This window comes from Amblyomma americanum, chromosome 10 (genome assembly GCF_052857255.1).
Source record: "Amblyomma americanum isolate KBUSLIRL-KWMA chromosome 10, ASM5285725v1, whole genome shotgun sequence".
In the NCBI taxonomy this organism is placed as follows: domain Eukaryota; kingdom Metazoa; phylum Arthropoda; class Arachnida; order Ixodida; family Ixodidae; genus Amblyomma; species Amblyomma americanum.
In genome coordinates this window covers 106,853,962-106,870,321 of record NC_135506.1, presented here as the reverse complement: position 1 = coordinate 106,870,321, position 16,360 = coordinate 106,853,962, and the positions used below count along the sequence as shown (strand labels likewise).

General features: G+C 44.9%; 1 pseudogene; it reads left to right on the top strand.

The window, feature by feature from the left end:
- Nucleotides 1-933: 933 nt before the first annotated feature.
- Nucleotides 934-15,673, top strand: LOC144108608 (uncharacterized; annotated as a pseudogene).
- Nucleotides 15,674-16,360: the final 687 nt, after the last annotated feature.

Below are 16,360 nucleotides of genomic sequence, written 5' to 3'. Positions count from 1 at the left end.
GGCAAATTGAAGCGAAGAAAATTTCTGTCTCCTCCATTAGGGGAGAGGAAGGAAAGTTCTGAAGGTGCATGCCATAGAAGGAGGAGATTCTGACGTGGCAGGGCGGCAGAGAGGAGAGAAAAATTCCCCTCTCCATTTGTACATTCTATGTGGTCTTGCATGGAACCTCGCAACGGAATTCTTATTCTATTGTAATGTCACAGCTAAAAGTAATTACGCGTCCGCAACGATTTTGCGCAAGTGGAGTGCTCAATTTTGTCGTTAACGACTCGCCACGCCCACTGTTTTATTCGAGTGAAGGAGTCCAGCAGCTACCGAAACCAAGGAGCACAGGAGAATGTTGTAATTTTTTTACGGTGTTGATCAATGCGATATTAATAGGGCAATTATTTCATCGCTCACAGAAAACTCATTAGAAGACAGAAGAAAAAACAACATAAATACCCCCGAAAAACAGAAGATTGGACAGCCACCGCCGTAACTTCGCCGGTAGAGCACCTGACGCAAAACTGTGAGGCTATAGCTTCGGATCCCACTGGCGCGGTTTGGTTGTTTTTCTTCTGTTGGCTAATCAATTACCTATAGCGACGAAATACTGACACTATTAATCTCACATTTCTCAACACCGCAAATTAAATGGAAAAAAGTTGCCCTACGCTCCTCCCTTTTGCTGTCTGTTGGGTTCCTTCGTATGTACATGATAACGATTTTTCCTTCTCTTGTTTGCTGAATCGCTCTAGCTTTGATATTTATAAGACACTAGATTTCGGTGCACCGTAATAAACTAACGCGCCCGCACGACCTGCTACCTCGCATTACATGGGCAGGAAGTTGTTTTAAGATAGCGCTGCCAGCAGCTTAAAAATACCCTGAATGTCCGTTCGCTCGCTTTAGGAATGCTACATAGGGGAGACCACCAGACCTACTCGCGAAATGATGTTCTTCCTCTCGTCTCCATCGGGCTACGTGGGCGACTGGTGCAGCGCCTCCAGTTCGTGCTTACGCAAGGCAAAGTGCATGGATGGCGCCTGCTTCTGCGACACGCTCGCCTTCCGAGTGGTCGCCGCCGTGTGCGTCACGTCCGACAGGGCCAGAAGCACTCACACGAGGGCCACAGACGAGGTTGGAACTTCGGAGCCTATCGAGACAAACAGCTCCGAGAGGTATGAAAAGTTTTGCTGGCGCTCTTTTTCCAATGAAGTTAGATCTTTTAAATAGAAAACGTGGCGACTTTTGGGTCACATAAATTGTTGTCATGCGGCAAAAAAAATTCAAAGGGACACCTAATTACCGAATTTTTTTGGAAATGTTATAGCATTAGAATCTTTGGGTGCCTTTACCCTAAGAGACGTCACTTCCGGTGCGGTGGCGTCACTTTTGTGTTGGTGACGCCACCTACCTCTATAACCAATAAGAATTTTTCGCTCTGGTGGCTTCATTTTCCTCCAGTCAACGGGAATTAACCGTACTGGTAACGTCACACCCAGCCAATGGGCGAGTTTCAACCCCACGGAGTTAAGGCTACCGTTCTGCGCAAAAACGGCTTCGTTGGCGTAGCCAGTGGCGTGAGCGAGAAAATAGTTGGGGTCACGTGACCTTGTGAAGTCGTCACAACCTGTCCACGGTGGCTTGTGGCAGTTCAATTAATGATTGGTCGGGAAAGGTTGCTCGGGAAGAGCATCTTGGGTTTCCCAAGCCCGCTATGGGGGCTTGCCTTCTGGGGCCATTGGGAATCGCTGAAGCCCTACACCACTGTGTCATGAACGGTATGAGGAAGACCAGGCATCTATGGTTTTAAAGTAGTGAATTGTCAATTCTGCACATATTAGAATCTGATGAAGTAGATGTGGTCTTCTGCTCGGGCGGGAAGTAACCATACATTATGATGCTGCAACGTAAATGGCAGTAAACACAGAGGAACGGACTGGTGTCCGACGCACTGAAACAAACTGTTTATTTGGCTGACTTGCATGGAACTATGAATAGAACAACTCAGTCTAAGCAGCGATTGTTCTCGGTAGACGTCGATGAACATAATCTCCGCCCCTTTGACGGAGATTATGAAGCTGACAAAGTTACGAGATAATTAAGGCTCAGAAATTGCCTGGTACCATCATGAACAATGCAGAACCCGCTGTGCACCTGCCAACATTCCAGATAAATTCGGTTGTATTTCTCATCAGAAAACAGCCGGCGACTTTAAACAGGAGCAAATAAATATTTCAAGGCTTTAGGACAATATGAACGAGGCAGACGCCCCTTTGTGTAACCTTTTTCCGGTTTCACTTCCGAACGCCACTGCTGCTAAACACGCCTACATTTCTGATAACTCTTCCGATTGAACGAAAACAATACTTTTACTGCAGAGTCTTCTGACCCAGCTACTTATCAGAAATTCGCGAGTCATATGAAAGCTTTTAATAAATGTACTACTGCCTTCACGGAAAGTACGAAGAGGGCATTGATGCCATCAGGACTTAAGATGTTGCATGAATGACAGTGTTTTTCGTTTCATAGTCTTTGGTTTGGTTTTGTTTATGGGGGTTTAACGTCCCAAAGCGACTCAGGCTATGAGGGACGCCGTAGTGAAGGGCTCCGGAAATTTCTACCGCCTGGGGTTCTTTAACGTGCACTGACATAGCACAGTACACGGGCCTCAAGAATTTCAGCTCCATCGAAATTCGGCCGCCGTGGCCAGGATTAAACCCGCCTCTTTCGGGCCAGCAGCCGAGCGCCACACGGCCACAGCGGCGGCTGTTTCATAGTCTTTGTCCTACTGCTATTTGTTTGACTTAATTGTTATTTATACCACAGCCGGGATTATAGCAGGGCGGGAAAACGAAAATGACCAAAGGGTGCTTATTCAACGAGCTTGTTCTCATAACTGAACAGATACGTATGCGACGCTCTTTTAGATGTCGCTCGTGCGCACACCTGGTCTGGTCGGTTATCTCGCGGACAGCGTTTGTTGACGCCAACCTCTGCCATTGAAAAGTACACAAAATTGGAAAATTCTAAAACGAAATGATATTGCGAGCACCAACAATGCGGTTAATATCACAGGTAAAATACAATATTTCGCATTACTTTTCAAAGCAGTGCGCTACAAGAGTAGTGACGCAGGCAAAGCAACAAATACTGTGCGTGAATAACTTGAGCGACAACTGTAAAGCTTAATTTTTTTTTCTGTCATCCCGAAAATAGGTAGTTGTTACGTACAATGAACAGAGTTCACGAACCTTATCTAGTGTACGCAGAAAAAAAGGCAAACCAAACCGACATGCTCTATTGTGCTGCGTGACCTATAGGTTCTTCAGAATTAGACTGTGGGTTTTTAAAAACAATCGTTGAATAACACACGAAAACAGACACTGCCAGTGTGGTGCTGCGACCAGCGGACGTAAAGAGAGAAGGAACTTGTTGCAACTACATAATAATGTGCTCACCTGCGGGGCAGAAACGTGGAAGCTAATGCAAAGGGTTTAGCTCAAGTTAAGGGCAACCCAGCGAGCTAGGGAAAGAAAAATGATAGGTGTAACGTTAAGAGACCGGAAGCGGGCTGAGTGGGTGAGGGAACAAAGGCGAGTCAATGGCATCCTAGTCAAAATCAATGGGAAGAAATGGTCTTGGGCAGGACATGTAATGCGAAAGCAAGATGACCTCTGGTACTTAAGGGTAACAGAGTGGATTCCAAGAGAAAGCAAGCGTAGCAGGGGCGGCAGAAAGTTAGGTGTGCGGATGAGATTAAGAAGTTTCCGGGCATACGGTGGATGCAGCTGGCAAAGGACAGGGTTAATTGAAGAGAGATGGGAGAGGCCTTTGCCCTGCAGTAGGCGTAGTCAGGCTGATGGTTATGATCATGATAAAGTATGTAATTAACTTTTGTATAACATGTCCGCCTCTATGAATATGTTGCTCGTTATAAGAGGCTCCTGCATAATTGTAGCAGAACCAATTGTTGTGGGCACAATAGCGTTTTTTTCTGAAATTTGGGTAGCTGGAGTGGCCTGTTGGAATGAAAGTGCGTGCACCTGTTGATGTACTCTGAAGCTTTGTGATCAATGCTTATGAGGCGTGTATTTGTGTATACACCTTGTTCTGGCTGAATCAGAAACTGAACTAATGAAAGATGCTGGAATTAGAAGCCTGCGGCTGTTGTTGCCGTCTTGTCTTAAGACCAACCAGTTGTCAAACGTTGGCAACAAAGCTTGGCTCTTTCACGTCGGCTGACACTTCTGTGAACTGAATCCTGTATTTACAGGACTCAAGTCTCTGGTTTACGTCTGTGTGCATGTGTCGTAGAAAAGAATGACGCTAAAGCACGATCTGGAAACGAGCTTACGTATAAGATGCGGCGATTACTGAAGTAAAAATTTGCTACTGTTGCGCTACTACGATATACATTCCTTTAAAATAAACGGTAAGGACTAACCTTAATAACCCTTTCTATAAAAACAACGTTTGGCACTAGGTCGACTGTTTAAGATTGTTTAAGAAAATGACAGCATTATATTGCGAAATTCTTCATGGAGCCACTCGTTTACGCTGCAGAAAAGAGCGTGGTTCCTTGCAAAATGTCCATTTGACTCACGTTCTACAACAGCTGAAAGATTCAACGTTGCCACTATCTGCCTCAGCTTTCGGAAAAAAAGTCTTCGTTAACACCTCACACACAACGATTTGTTACTTACGCGCTCCTATTTTTCTTTCTGTTTTCTTTCAGTGACGAAGACCAGGCCGATCCGAATGCTGAAGTTGAATATCTCTCAAGCAAGGAGCCGCTCAAACACCTGCCGCCTGCCGTTCGTGCCAAATGTTCCTTTCACGCAGCAGCTTTACCCATCGACGTCAGCGATTGGAAAAAGAAATCGGCGGCTAATGCTGCGATCCTGGCTCTTATAAGGGCTTCCCAAACGCTGTGTTTTCTGCGCATATAACACCTGAGTTATTAAGCATTATTTGACTAAAAGCCTGGGTCTGCCTTTTTACACCCGCTAAGCCTTAGAGCAGTTCGCGCAACGTTCAGGCCAGGTCTTGGCTTTCAGACTGTTGCAGTGAACCAGGTAAAAAAACTAACGTCAGAATAAATAGTGCCGGAATCATCGTGCTTATACTTGTTGAAACGAGATGAAATTTAGTAGCTCAATGCTTTTAAGCGCCATATTTTCTTTCCAATGCAGATTTTGTTTTTAGGACGGGCACGTATACCCAGAAGTTTTTTCGGGAGGGGCCCAAGGAAATATTTTCTGGCTGATTAGAGGACGAGGGGTAGGGGGGGGGGGGGGTGGGAGGCCCTGGCTCTCTTTGGATAAGTGCTTGGCTTAGGATTTGAAACTTCACGGCTGACGACTCTTAATATATTTCAATTTTTCTTATTTAACAAGTATTAAGCAGGGTTCTACATATATTGCGTAAAACTATTCTTTGCAGAACTGCTCCTCTTAACTAAGCTTTACAAGTGTAATTTTTCCCCCTGATACAGTGATATTTATGCATGTTCTCTTGCGTGCGTACGATTAGTGTTCTTTGAAACGAAGAACTCCATGTTCTAATCCAGTCCTAAAAATGTAGATTGGTAATGACGTCTTATTTGATAGCTCGGGCAACTTCTACGACCGCCCAAAGGCGACCGCTGTAAAAAAATAGGTCGCATAGTTTTCTCATAGACTATTGGCGCTATGCCATTGGAGAAGAATTCGAAGGCATTCAACGCTCGAGTGGTAGGTCTGAAAGATTTTATTCAAAAAGTAAACGAACCGCTAGATGTCAAAAATCTTGCAACGCTAAATGATGTCCTGTAGTGTGCGCCACGCGCCAAGCAACTTAAGATAAACGTTTCTCAATATCATCATGATCTGCCTAGCTATGCTCACTGCACTCTATAGCAGAGAGAGATTGGGCAGATGGTTCTTTATAATCACAAAGTGAGCAATAGTGTGGTAAGCGAGAGAAAAAGGAGTTGTATTCGTCTCGACAAAGCGTTGATCATAGGTGATGTTTAAATAGGGTCTTCACTCCGAGGAGGAAGGCCCGGGGAGGGGAGAGGAGGGTGTGAAATGGGAAAGGTGTTAATTTGGAGAGGGTGAATATTGTCCAGGCATGATGGCTGCTAAACATGATTAACCGGCTAACCTATAGGAGATTGAACTCTCCAGCTTGCCTCTATAGATAACTATTGGCATCCTGCTGAAGAAAACAGGCTGGACAGCGTTTGCATTGTTGTTTTGGAGCCCGTGAGAATCACTCATCGGCCCGGGTTTCGGCATAGGGTAAAAAAGACACTCTGTGAAGCTTTACAGTCGTGGAAGATATCCTCCGTTGGAAAACATCCTCCATTCATTAAAGAGCATCTCTCTCTCTCTCTCTCTCTCTCATTTGGCTTGTTGAGGGCCCGTAAAGGCCACAGCAGGAGGTAACCCAATAAATTGAGACATCTATGAATATGAGAATATCCTCAGAATATTTCTGGGCGAAGTAGGTCAGAGGAGCTTGGCATAGCGTTGGCGCCTGCATGCGGCTCTTCGCATTGAGACTTGAGACGGACTGCTTCACCTTTAGAGGCGAGTTTGTCCAGAGAGGCGAGGCCAGAGCCAGTAATTCTTGTTGCTTAGTAATGTACAGGAGTGCACTTTTTTGCCGAAACCAGATTTAGTGCGGGTTGTGTGGAGACGGTGTAGGAAGGGCCTCTTCCCTTGAAATACATGGCGGAGATCTGTACGCATTGTTTCCTGATAGGCGATTACATATAATGTAAGACATCATTAATCTTCTTCTGCTTCCCAGGCAGAGGAGCGCTTTGCAATGCCAAGAATGATCCGCAGGCAATTGTTCCGTGGAGCTTCTAGGGTGTTCTTGTTTGTTGGAAATGATCGGTGAAGTACCGGTATAGACATATGTGTAATGTTCCTTGGACATAGGCTTTTTGAAGCAGAAACGTTGAACGGCACTTGCGCCCGCATCGTGTTCCCGCCATTAACCTAATTATATGTGATGCTGTGGCAATTCTCTCACGGAGTTTTTCATTAATTACTATTATTGAGCTAGCTAGCGCCGATCCGTTTAGGGCGAACGGAAATGTGGTGACCGTTTTCTTTGTGAAAACCACGGCAACACGCTTTCCTGACGAGGGGCGAAGACCTGGGGGAGCCAAATACTCAAAGATGTTCAGTAACGCCCCCTGAAGACGATGCAGGTTGATGTAGAGCGACCGTGACGCGCTCCAGATACAGATGTCATCTGCGTAAATCGCGATGTGTACTCCTAGCGGGAGGTTCGTTAACTCCATAATAGTAATATTGAACAGGAGAGGCTTGCACACCTACCGGACGTACGCCTTTCTCAACTGTTTTAAACAACTTTGGACAGTTTGGAGTACCTATAAAAGTTTGCCGCTCTTTCAAGCAGTTTTTAACCCGCTTGTAAGTTTCGCCTCGGAGCCAAATCTGTGCAATGCTGCAAGCACGGCATGGCGAAAAATAGTCAACAGCAGCCTTGATGTTAAACAATAGCTCAAACAGGTTGCGTAAAAAATGGGTTCCCTACCCCATTTCATGGTTTCTAATACGTTGAACGAGAATGTTACGTTTAATGAAGGCGGACATTCAGGAAAACTGCTGTTTTATACAAACATAGACACCCCAGCGCCTCGGGGTACCGAGCGAACGCTATTGTTGCCAGCGGTTGGCCGGGACCGTCGTGACGTCATCCGCGGGATTTCCGGCCGTTGCCGACTTCGTTGCTGCGCAGCGCTTTGCCTCAGGTATCCAAATGCTGCTAGCGGATGGCGCCGTCGGACGGCACTCTGCCTTGTAAATAACTAAGATATTTGTAAAAATAACTGCACTCTGCCGATCCCTGCGTTACTTCGTTTGCTCAAGGGGCTGTTGTTTGTCGTGAGCGAGAAAGGTGACAAGCAGTGCGACAACGGCGAACCGTTATTAAGCATAACATGGTTAGACTTTCCCTCTCACAATAGGCATAAGCCAATGCTGAAAGTACCTCTAGCTCTATATGAGCGCGGATGTAAACCAGCTGGAAAAGGCAGAAAAGTTTAGAAACAGGTGCGAAAATAATATAACCAACGGAGAAATATTGATTCACTAACATATTCTGTGCAGGCAGTTCAAGCTATGTTGCATATCGTAAGGTGTTCTGCTGTCTCTAGCACCGATCTAACTGAAGCAAACGAATGACACTGGCCGAAGTTGTGTGGATCCGTCGTTGAGCAAAGCGCGGCATGGAGCGGTGCGAAGCGAGCGAGCGAGCAAAGCCGGTCGGCCGGCTGACTCTCTGCGGATGGCGTTACTTGTGCCAGTACTCCCATTTCGCCTTCCTCTCATTCGACGCTCCCGGAAGTGAGAAGGGCATGTAGGGGGCTGGTATTTGATAAGCGATTTCAGCTTTTTTTAACCACAGAATTGCGATAACATTGACACACATGATTTACAAGATCCTTTCTTCCCATACATTGCATTTTATGCAATTTGAAGAGAGTTTCAGCTTCCTTTAAGGAAAGCGGCTGTCGGGATGCTCTAATATGAATTCACGTTCTGTTCAAGTGATGAGACGAGGGCTATGACATCACCAGTTACAGACCTTATTTGGCAAATCCGGTTCACTTGTTGGAGAAACTCATTTCGGCTTTCGAGGAACCGTGTAATGGGTTTGAAGATATTCCGCAGCATAAGCGTACCTACGCAACTTACTAGCGCGATGGGCCGGGTAGATGCGTAGCTTGCTGGCTGCTTTCCAGGTTTCAGAACTTATAAGTTTTGACAAAAGACGCTAGCTACTGCCTCTAGTCACCCCTGAAGAAGCAGCCGAGCCGGTTCTTAAAGTTTTTGTTTGGAGTTTTTGTTTGTCAGAGTTTACTGTAAGTCATCATGCCCAACCAGGCAGTCAAATATGTCAATATCTTTAGCTTTGAGGTTTCAATATGGGCCCAATTTTCTCTAGCTTCGACTCCTTGGGCGCCTGATTTGTAATCAAGGAAGAGTTCAATGTTACAAAAGACGAAGGCGGCAGTTGCGAGGCAGCTTAGCGATAGCTTCACAGCTCACTGCGTCCAGGCCCTGCGACATCTGCCTGTTCGTCATATATACACCTCATAGCCAAAGAGGTGGTTAAGTGGTTATGGCGCTCGCCTGCTGACCCGAACGACGCGGGTTCGATCCCGGCCGCAGCGGTCGACTGTCGATGGAAGTGAAATTCTAGAGGCCCTTATATTGTGTGGTTTCAGTGCACGTTAAATAACACACGGTAGTCCGAATTTCCGGATCGTTCACTACGGCGTCCCTCATAGCCTGAGGCGCTTTAGTACATTAAACCCCATGAAACCAAACCAAACCATATTTGCACCTCAGAGTAATGTGATGCATTTTCATACTTATGTAATCCCCTTTTTACAGGGTGTCTGCTTGCCGCCGCTGCGAAGACAGCGGCTGAGCTAGTAACAACTTCACGTTCGTCGTGAACTCGATGAGTTTGTTTTTATTTTTTTAGATTTCTACTGCTGAAACACATTTAGTATTAGAGAGATTTTGCCTACCGGATACGCGCAAGTGTAAACATATACCTGTTAGATTCGGCCAGGCGGGGCAACTGTGCGTGCGCAGCTGGCGTCCGGTAAACCGGTACGTATCTACGCTTGCACGTGTCCGCTACGCTAATACTATCTATTAACGCCACATCGTTAAGGTTCCCGTTATGCAGAGAATCCAGTGCCGTCGCCTTCGGTATGGGAGTCGTCGGCGTACGTTGCGAACGAAAAATCCCGGAGAAGCAATCATGTGGGCCATGCAGGTAACGAGACTTTGTGTCGTGATCACAGCCTGCCCACAGGATTGCGATTAAACTGACCACAGTGGCAGGCGGCAGCCAAGTCCTCATATATGGCAATTCCGCATATATGGGCATTAAATCATTAACGCTCTCGCGTCATACCCTTAAGGTAACTGTCCCCTATTTTTTCTACATTTGCCCAGGAAGAGAGAGTTGAACATCTGAAATAAGTGAGGGCCCTCACAGATTCTTCTGACTACAAGGTCACTGTATGGTAAAGGGGTCGAGTCGAGGTCTATGTCACAGGCCGCGATACAAAGGTTCAGAGATATCGCGGTTTTGTTGAAGTCACAAGTCTACAGTGAAAACAGGATGGAAATGGCAACGTCAGTGAGCTTCGATTAGTGACGTCCTCTGATTTCAATGAGCGCTGTGCGTCTGAGAACTAGATACGTTAAAGTAGTATTGAGATGGCATGCCTCCCATTCAGCCATTCGAGGTACCAAGCCTAAAACGGTAGTTTTTTAGGTTCGTTTTATTATTTTGGTACAATAAATGTGCTAGAAACATGAGCGTGAGATGAGCCAAACTAAAGTTAATGAATGTACTCTTTCACAGTATGCAATCCAAATAAATATTTGAATCAGATATGAAATTTATTTTGCCTATCACAAAATTGGATGAAAATTAGTGTATGTTTTATATACAAGGATGTACAAGAAAAATTCAAGTGTTTCAAACATTTATTGATATTGTCACTCAGCGGTAACGGCAGTTCAGCGATCAGGAGGACTGCGAAATGGGCTTTTAAAAGAAACCTTATTGGGCTGACCTGTGCCCTCATTGAACTTACTGGGCGGCTGCGATAACAACTAGCGTGCTCGGCCGAAGTCAAACAGAATCCCTGCTGGTCTCGGGCCCGCTGAATTTAAGGCTGAATAAAAAGCTTCGAGACAGAGCGGCATGAGTAGCCACAACCGTCGCGAACAACTCAGAAGCAGTTGTGCATGACTGCGATCATTCAAGATAAAATTGTCGCAGCTGGCATCACAAACTCGGTGATAGGTCCGCATGCTGGCGGGATTAAACATGCAAATAAAAATATGAAGCTTGCCAGCTGTCCACAAAAATCGAATGCTTGCTTTACGACATAAGGTTCTTCGCAGTTCCATTTCGCAGGCTGGCAAATGTTTTGAGCTACAGAAAATTTATGATGCCTTATTCAAAGCAGCTATCTCAGGCGTTGTAAATTTTTTCTCCAAATATTTTTTATTGAAATGTTACAAAGCACGAAAACACATACTAAATAGAATGCCGTCCTGAGTATTAGACATTTAAGGATTAAATGTTTATTTTAATTCACAAAACAATGTGAAGTAGAAAATTTAAAGTTTGACTGCAAAGATACGCGAATATGAAGACAGCAAAAATTGGTTCATGTCCATAAGTTGCACACAGTGTGTAGTACTAAAAGTAATAAAGGGTAGGAATTTGCATGCTAAACCTTTTTATGCCAGGAACGTTGCGCCTAAGTAATGTTGTTACACAAAAAGAAAGCCTTTCCTAAATAGAGGCCTACATGTCACTATGCGAAGGCGCTTTGTTCGAACAGACAAAGTTTACCAACGAGCATTGACGAGCAGCAGAATTACTTGTGGACAATAATCTGGGAAGACTAATGAACTACCTGGCATATCGCGGCATTAGAGATAATCGCGAAGGATTTCGGCGATGTTCTTGAATAAGAGCAATCATTCAAAGGATGCAATTCCGCACTAGGAAGTTTTTTTTATGGTTATTAGCCTTAACCTTATGATATTTTCCTAAGACGAGCATCCAGGCATACTTATTCGTGCTGACTGAAATCCTGTTCCATATATTCAGAAAAACAATCCGATAACACTGCTTCATCTCGGGAAGTGTTTCGCTTCACTGCACAGTGTCATGCGGATAGTGGGGTACACGTTCTTTTTTTTTTAGCAAAACGGCTGTCCCTGTACAGATGGCAGAAAAAGATCGTAGCCACGTAATCTAACACATTGAAAATAACGTCCACAGTTTTCTGAACGTCCATTTTTCACCTGAGGCGGCGAAAAGAAGCAGTAAACTATATTCAGACAAAAAAACAGGGATTCCCAGTGGACAGCAGTTAATCTTTCGGGCTGGTTTGTTAATGTCTTCATTAGCATAATAAAGACCATGCTATCTGACATCACCCTGATGTTTACTGCTACTATAATAAAATTAAAACTACCCGAATGGTCAAAAATGATGCATTTCTAAGCCAGTCAGGACATTACGGAATTTTCTGTGGTCACTAAGAAATATTAAATGCTCTTACAACCCTCCCTCCCCCCCCCTTCCCCCCCAAAAAAAAGATCACCGTTCCGTAAAATGTCCGATATCCTTAAAACTGAAATTTCAGCAAGCATATAATATCGTAACACGTCACAAAGAGTGTTAGCCGCTGTGAAATAGCCTGCCTTTTCAATAAATGACCGGTGCCCCATACTCAATGGGCAAAGTAAGGCAAGGTGTAGGCTGATAACGCCTGTAGATGATCTCTGTCCGTGATCTAGCTTAATCCTCTTTGCTTAGACCCTGAACGAAAGCAGAAACCTTGTACGGAACACATTCCTACCGAGACACCTTTAAATTTCGAGCCTCGTCAGTTTCTGTAAGACATCTTCAAACCGGGTCCTGGTCAAAAAGCAGCATCTGTGGCAAGCGTGGAGTGGTATACGCGCAGTGCAAGATCAATATACTCTCTTTTAAATGGGCTGGAAGAAGTGGAAGCCTAATGCTTGAATTTTTTTTATGGCTGAAACAAAAACAATCCGATAAGAATACTTGAGCAAGATGCCATTAGCATTGCCTTTCGAATGCGAAATCTTTTCCGTTTTTACTTTGGAAGTCTTGTTATGAAATTTAGGCTGCGGCTGATTACGCGGGGAAGTGCAGTTCTTTGCAGCCTTAAGGATTCTTGCTTTAACTATCTCAGTACATCTTAGTCTCAATATTTTTAAGTTGAGGTCAAAGGTAGCTATAAAATTTTTTCTAGTCGCAAAGAAAATATGCTAACGTTTTTTGTTGAAACTGCACGATTGACGTGCCGTTTGCTAGTCTTGGGGTGAAAATATTATGTTATGTGCCGGCATTTCTTCGTGGCGTGATACAAAAGAATTATGCATAGAAGCTCTTCGGAAAAACATTTTTTAAGAGAATAAATTGTTTTGTGTAAATGTTTGAAAATATTGAAAATTCAAATCACCTTTCACATTTCTCGAGCATAATTTTTTATAAGTATTCTGGAAAATCACTGAGAGCATGGCCAGCTCTTCGCGTTCTCATTAACGAGCTAGCCCCTTCTGTCTCGTCCAGCTCCAGCACACCATGTCCATAAGTTGCACACTATGTGTAGTACTAAAGGTAATAAAGGGTAGGAATTAGCATGCTAAACGTTTTATGTCAGTAACGTTGCGCCTAAGTAATGTTGTTACACAAAAAGAAAGCCTTTCCTAAATAGAGGCCTACATGTCACTATGCGAAGGCGCTTTGTTCGAACAGACAAAGTTTACCAACGAGCATTGACGAGCAGTAGAATGACTTGTGGACAATAATCTGGGAAGACTAATGAACTACCTGGCATATCGCGGCATTAGAGATAATGTCGAAGGATTTCGGCGATGTTCTTGAATAAGAGCAATCAATCAAAGGATGCAACTCCGCACTAGGAAGTTTTTTTTATGGTTATTAGCCTAAGACGAGTCACTCGTCGGTGGTTCCAAGAGATTGACGCATGACACGTGCGCGGGAATAATAATAAAATGCATTCAACCGTGCCTACACAGGCTATCCGCGGTTAAGGTGTTCCGGAATATTTCGCTACTTAAAAATTGAGTCGTTCGCCTGCTGTGCATGTCTGATTTAGTTTACTGCTTCTTTTCGCCGCCTCAGGTGAAAAATGGACGTTCAGAAAACTAACGTTCACAGTTTTCTGAACGTCCATTTTTCACCTGAGGCGGCGAAAAGAAGCAGTAAACTAAAATCAGACATGCACAGCAGGCGAACGACTCAATTTTTAAGTAGCGAAATATTCCGGAACACCTTAACCCGCGGATAGCCTGTGTAGGCACGGTTGAAAATGCATTTTATTATTATTCCCGCGCACGTGTCATGCGTCAATCTCTTGGAACACCGACGGTGAGTGCCACCTTAGTCAAAGATAAGGGGGGCAAATAATTTTCCTCTAAACCGCGCAGTGGGGTCGCTGCAGCATATTTAAAAATAATCGGATGATTGAGGACGAAAAAAACCTTCAAGGTTAGGAGATTGGTAACGCCGGTCATGCATAACGAGGTACACAGCGCAGTCTAGAAGTAAAACCTCTCGGTCTCATTAGTTTTTTAAAGAGGCTGTTCCTGCTTCCTTTGTTGCTGGGTCTGTACTCTCTTACCCTACCCTCCATGCCAGGAGGAGCGACAGGGCTCCGAGAAAATTCAAGATGGTTCTTTTCCTTTCTTCGGAGGAGATCAGGCCTCTCCAAAACTTGGTTATTCGGCGGTGTTGAAGGAGGAGGCTTTCGGTGATGGAGATGATGTAAAAGGGAAATATATTTACAGAAATTTACAACATTGAAAACTGCAAGTTACAGAATCTGAGTCACAAAGACAGTCAAAGGTGGGCTCGGTGACTGCACCTCAGCGCAGCCATCTAATCCGCTGATCTTTGCGATGCAGACGATCAACCAGCTGTTCGTCAGCCTACTGTTGCCGACCTTGGCAAGCCTTCTTTCGGGTGCGTCGTTTGACTGCGCACCACCATGCTCCAGTGACGAGCCGGGACGCTACCGCTTGCCGCTCGTCAGCTGCCCGCCCCGGATGACTGCTGCCACAACAGAGGAACAGTGGCTGCCGGCGCCGAAGGAATCTTGGACGGACATCAACAGCTTCCCCCCATATGAAAGCACCCCCGCCACCGGCACCGTTCTGTGGGCTCGGAGACTGCACCTCAGCGCAGCCATCTAATCCGCTGATCTTTGCGATGCAGGTTAGTAAATCATATACCTTATTTGCCAAAAGATCAAGCAAATATATTCTGGCGCAGTTTAGCCCACAGTGCTGTGTTGCCATTGCCGCCGAGTGTGTCACTGTTGTTCATTCTTTGCTATTGTTATCAGGAGATATCGAAACTAACCCTGGTCCTAACGACAGCAGTGCAGTACTCGCGGAACTCCAGAAACTAACCGCAGGCCAAACCCAACTAATAGCCGAAGTACAAGGTCTGAAATCCCAGCTCACTACTACGAATAAAACCATAACTGATTTAAGCAATCGTATGGCCAACCTGGAAACACACTACCAAGCACTACTTCCCCTTCGAAACGACATTGAAAAGATGCAGGCTGACACAAGCAACATGGCGCGTATAATCCAGGAACTAGAAACCCGCATAGAGGACGCTGAAAACAGGTCACGCCGTAACAGTCTCATCTTCTATGGTATCCCTGACACTACTGATAGCGAAACGTGGCCAGAATCTGAAAAACTAATCATTGATGTTTGCCGTAATAACCTTCAAATAACTGTGGAACGAAATAGAAAGAGCTCATCGCCTCGGTCGTCACTCACAAGATAAAAATCGTCCCATAATCGTGAAATTCACAAGTAGCAAAACTAAAGAATCCCTCCTATCTAATGGGCGAAATCTGAAAGACACGGTTTATAGTGTTGAAGAGGACTTCTCGCATGCCGTTCGTCACGCGCGAAAACAACTTGTTGCATTTGCTAAAGCCAGGTCTGCCAAATTTTCCTTACGATTTAAAACACTTCACATCGGCTTGAACCGTTATATTTTTGACACTTCATCTAACTCCGTCAAGCAACTCGCGTAACAATCGTCCCTTCACCCTACACCAATAAAACGCCAGCGTGCGAGACCCTCAAATGTTCCCTCAAATGTTCTCTCGTTTTCCGTGATATTCACTCACATCCTCAGCTTCCTCCCAAAGCGTGAACTCATATCCAATGTAATTTCGTCATCCAGGAGCAATATACTTATACTAACTGAAACTTGGTTAAACAGTAACGTGTCCGACGCTGAAGTTTTAACTGACTTACCCGAATTCAACGTCTACCGAAACGATCGAAAAAACTCACGGGGGGGGGGGGGGGGGGGGGGGGCGGTGTTCTTGTTGCAATTCACCGAGGTATATCATGCTCTATTGCACACGTCACATCTGATATAGAATCATTATGGCTAATTATTCGCACTCCCCCTGTAACAGTACTTCTCGGCGTTTGTTATAGGCCCCCGCAGTCAAATCCAAACTTCTGTCGACATCTGAATGATACTATAAATCATCTTGTTGTTGTATACCCAAATGCGCGCATTCTCCTTTTCGGGGACTTCAATTATCCGGACATTGATTGGCAGAGTTTAGACACTTCCTCATTAACATGCAATACAGAGGCCAAGAACCTCATTGATGTCTGTTTAAACTTTAACCTCGCACAGTTAGTCTCGGAACCTACTCCCACCACGCATGCAACCGCAAACACCCTTGACCTAATACTAACAA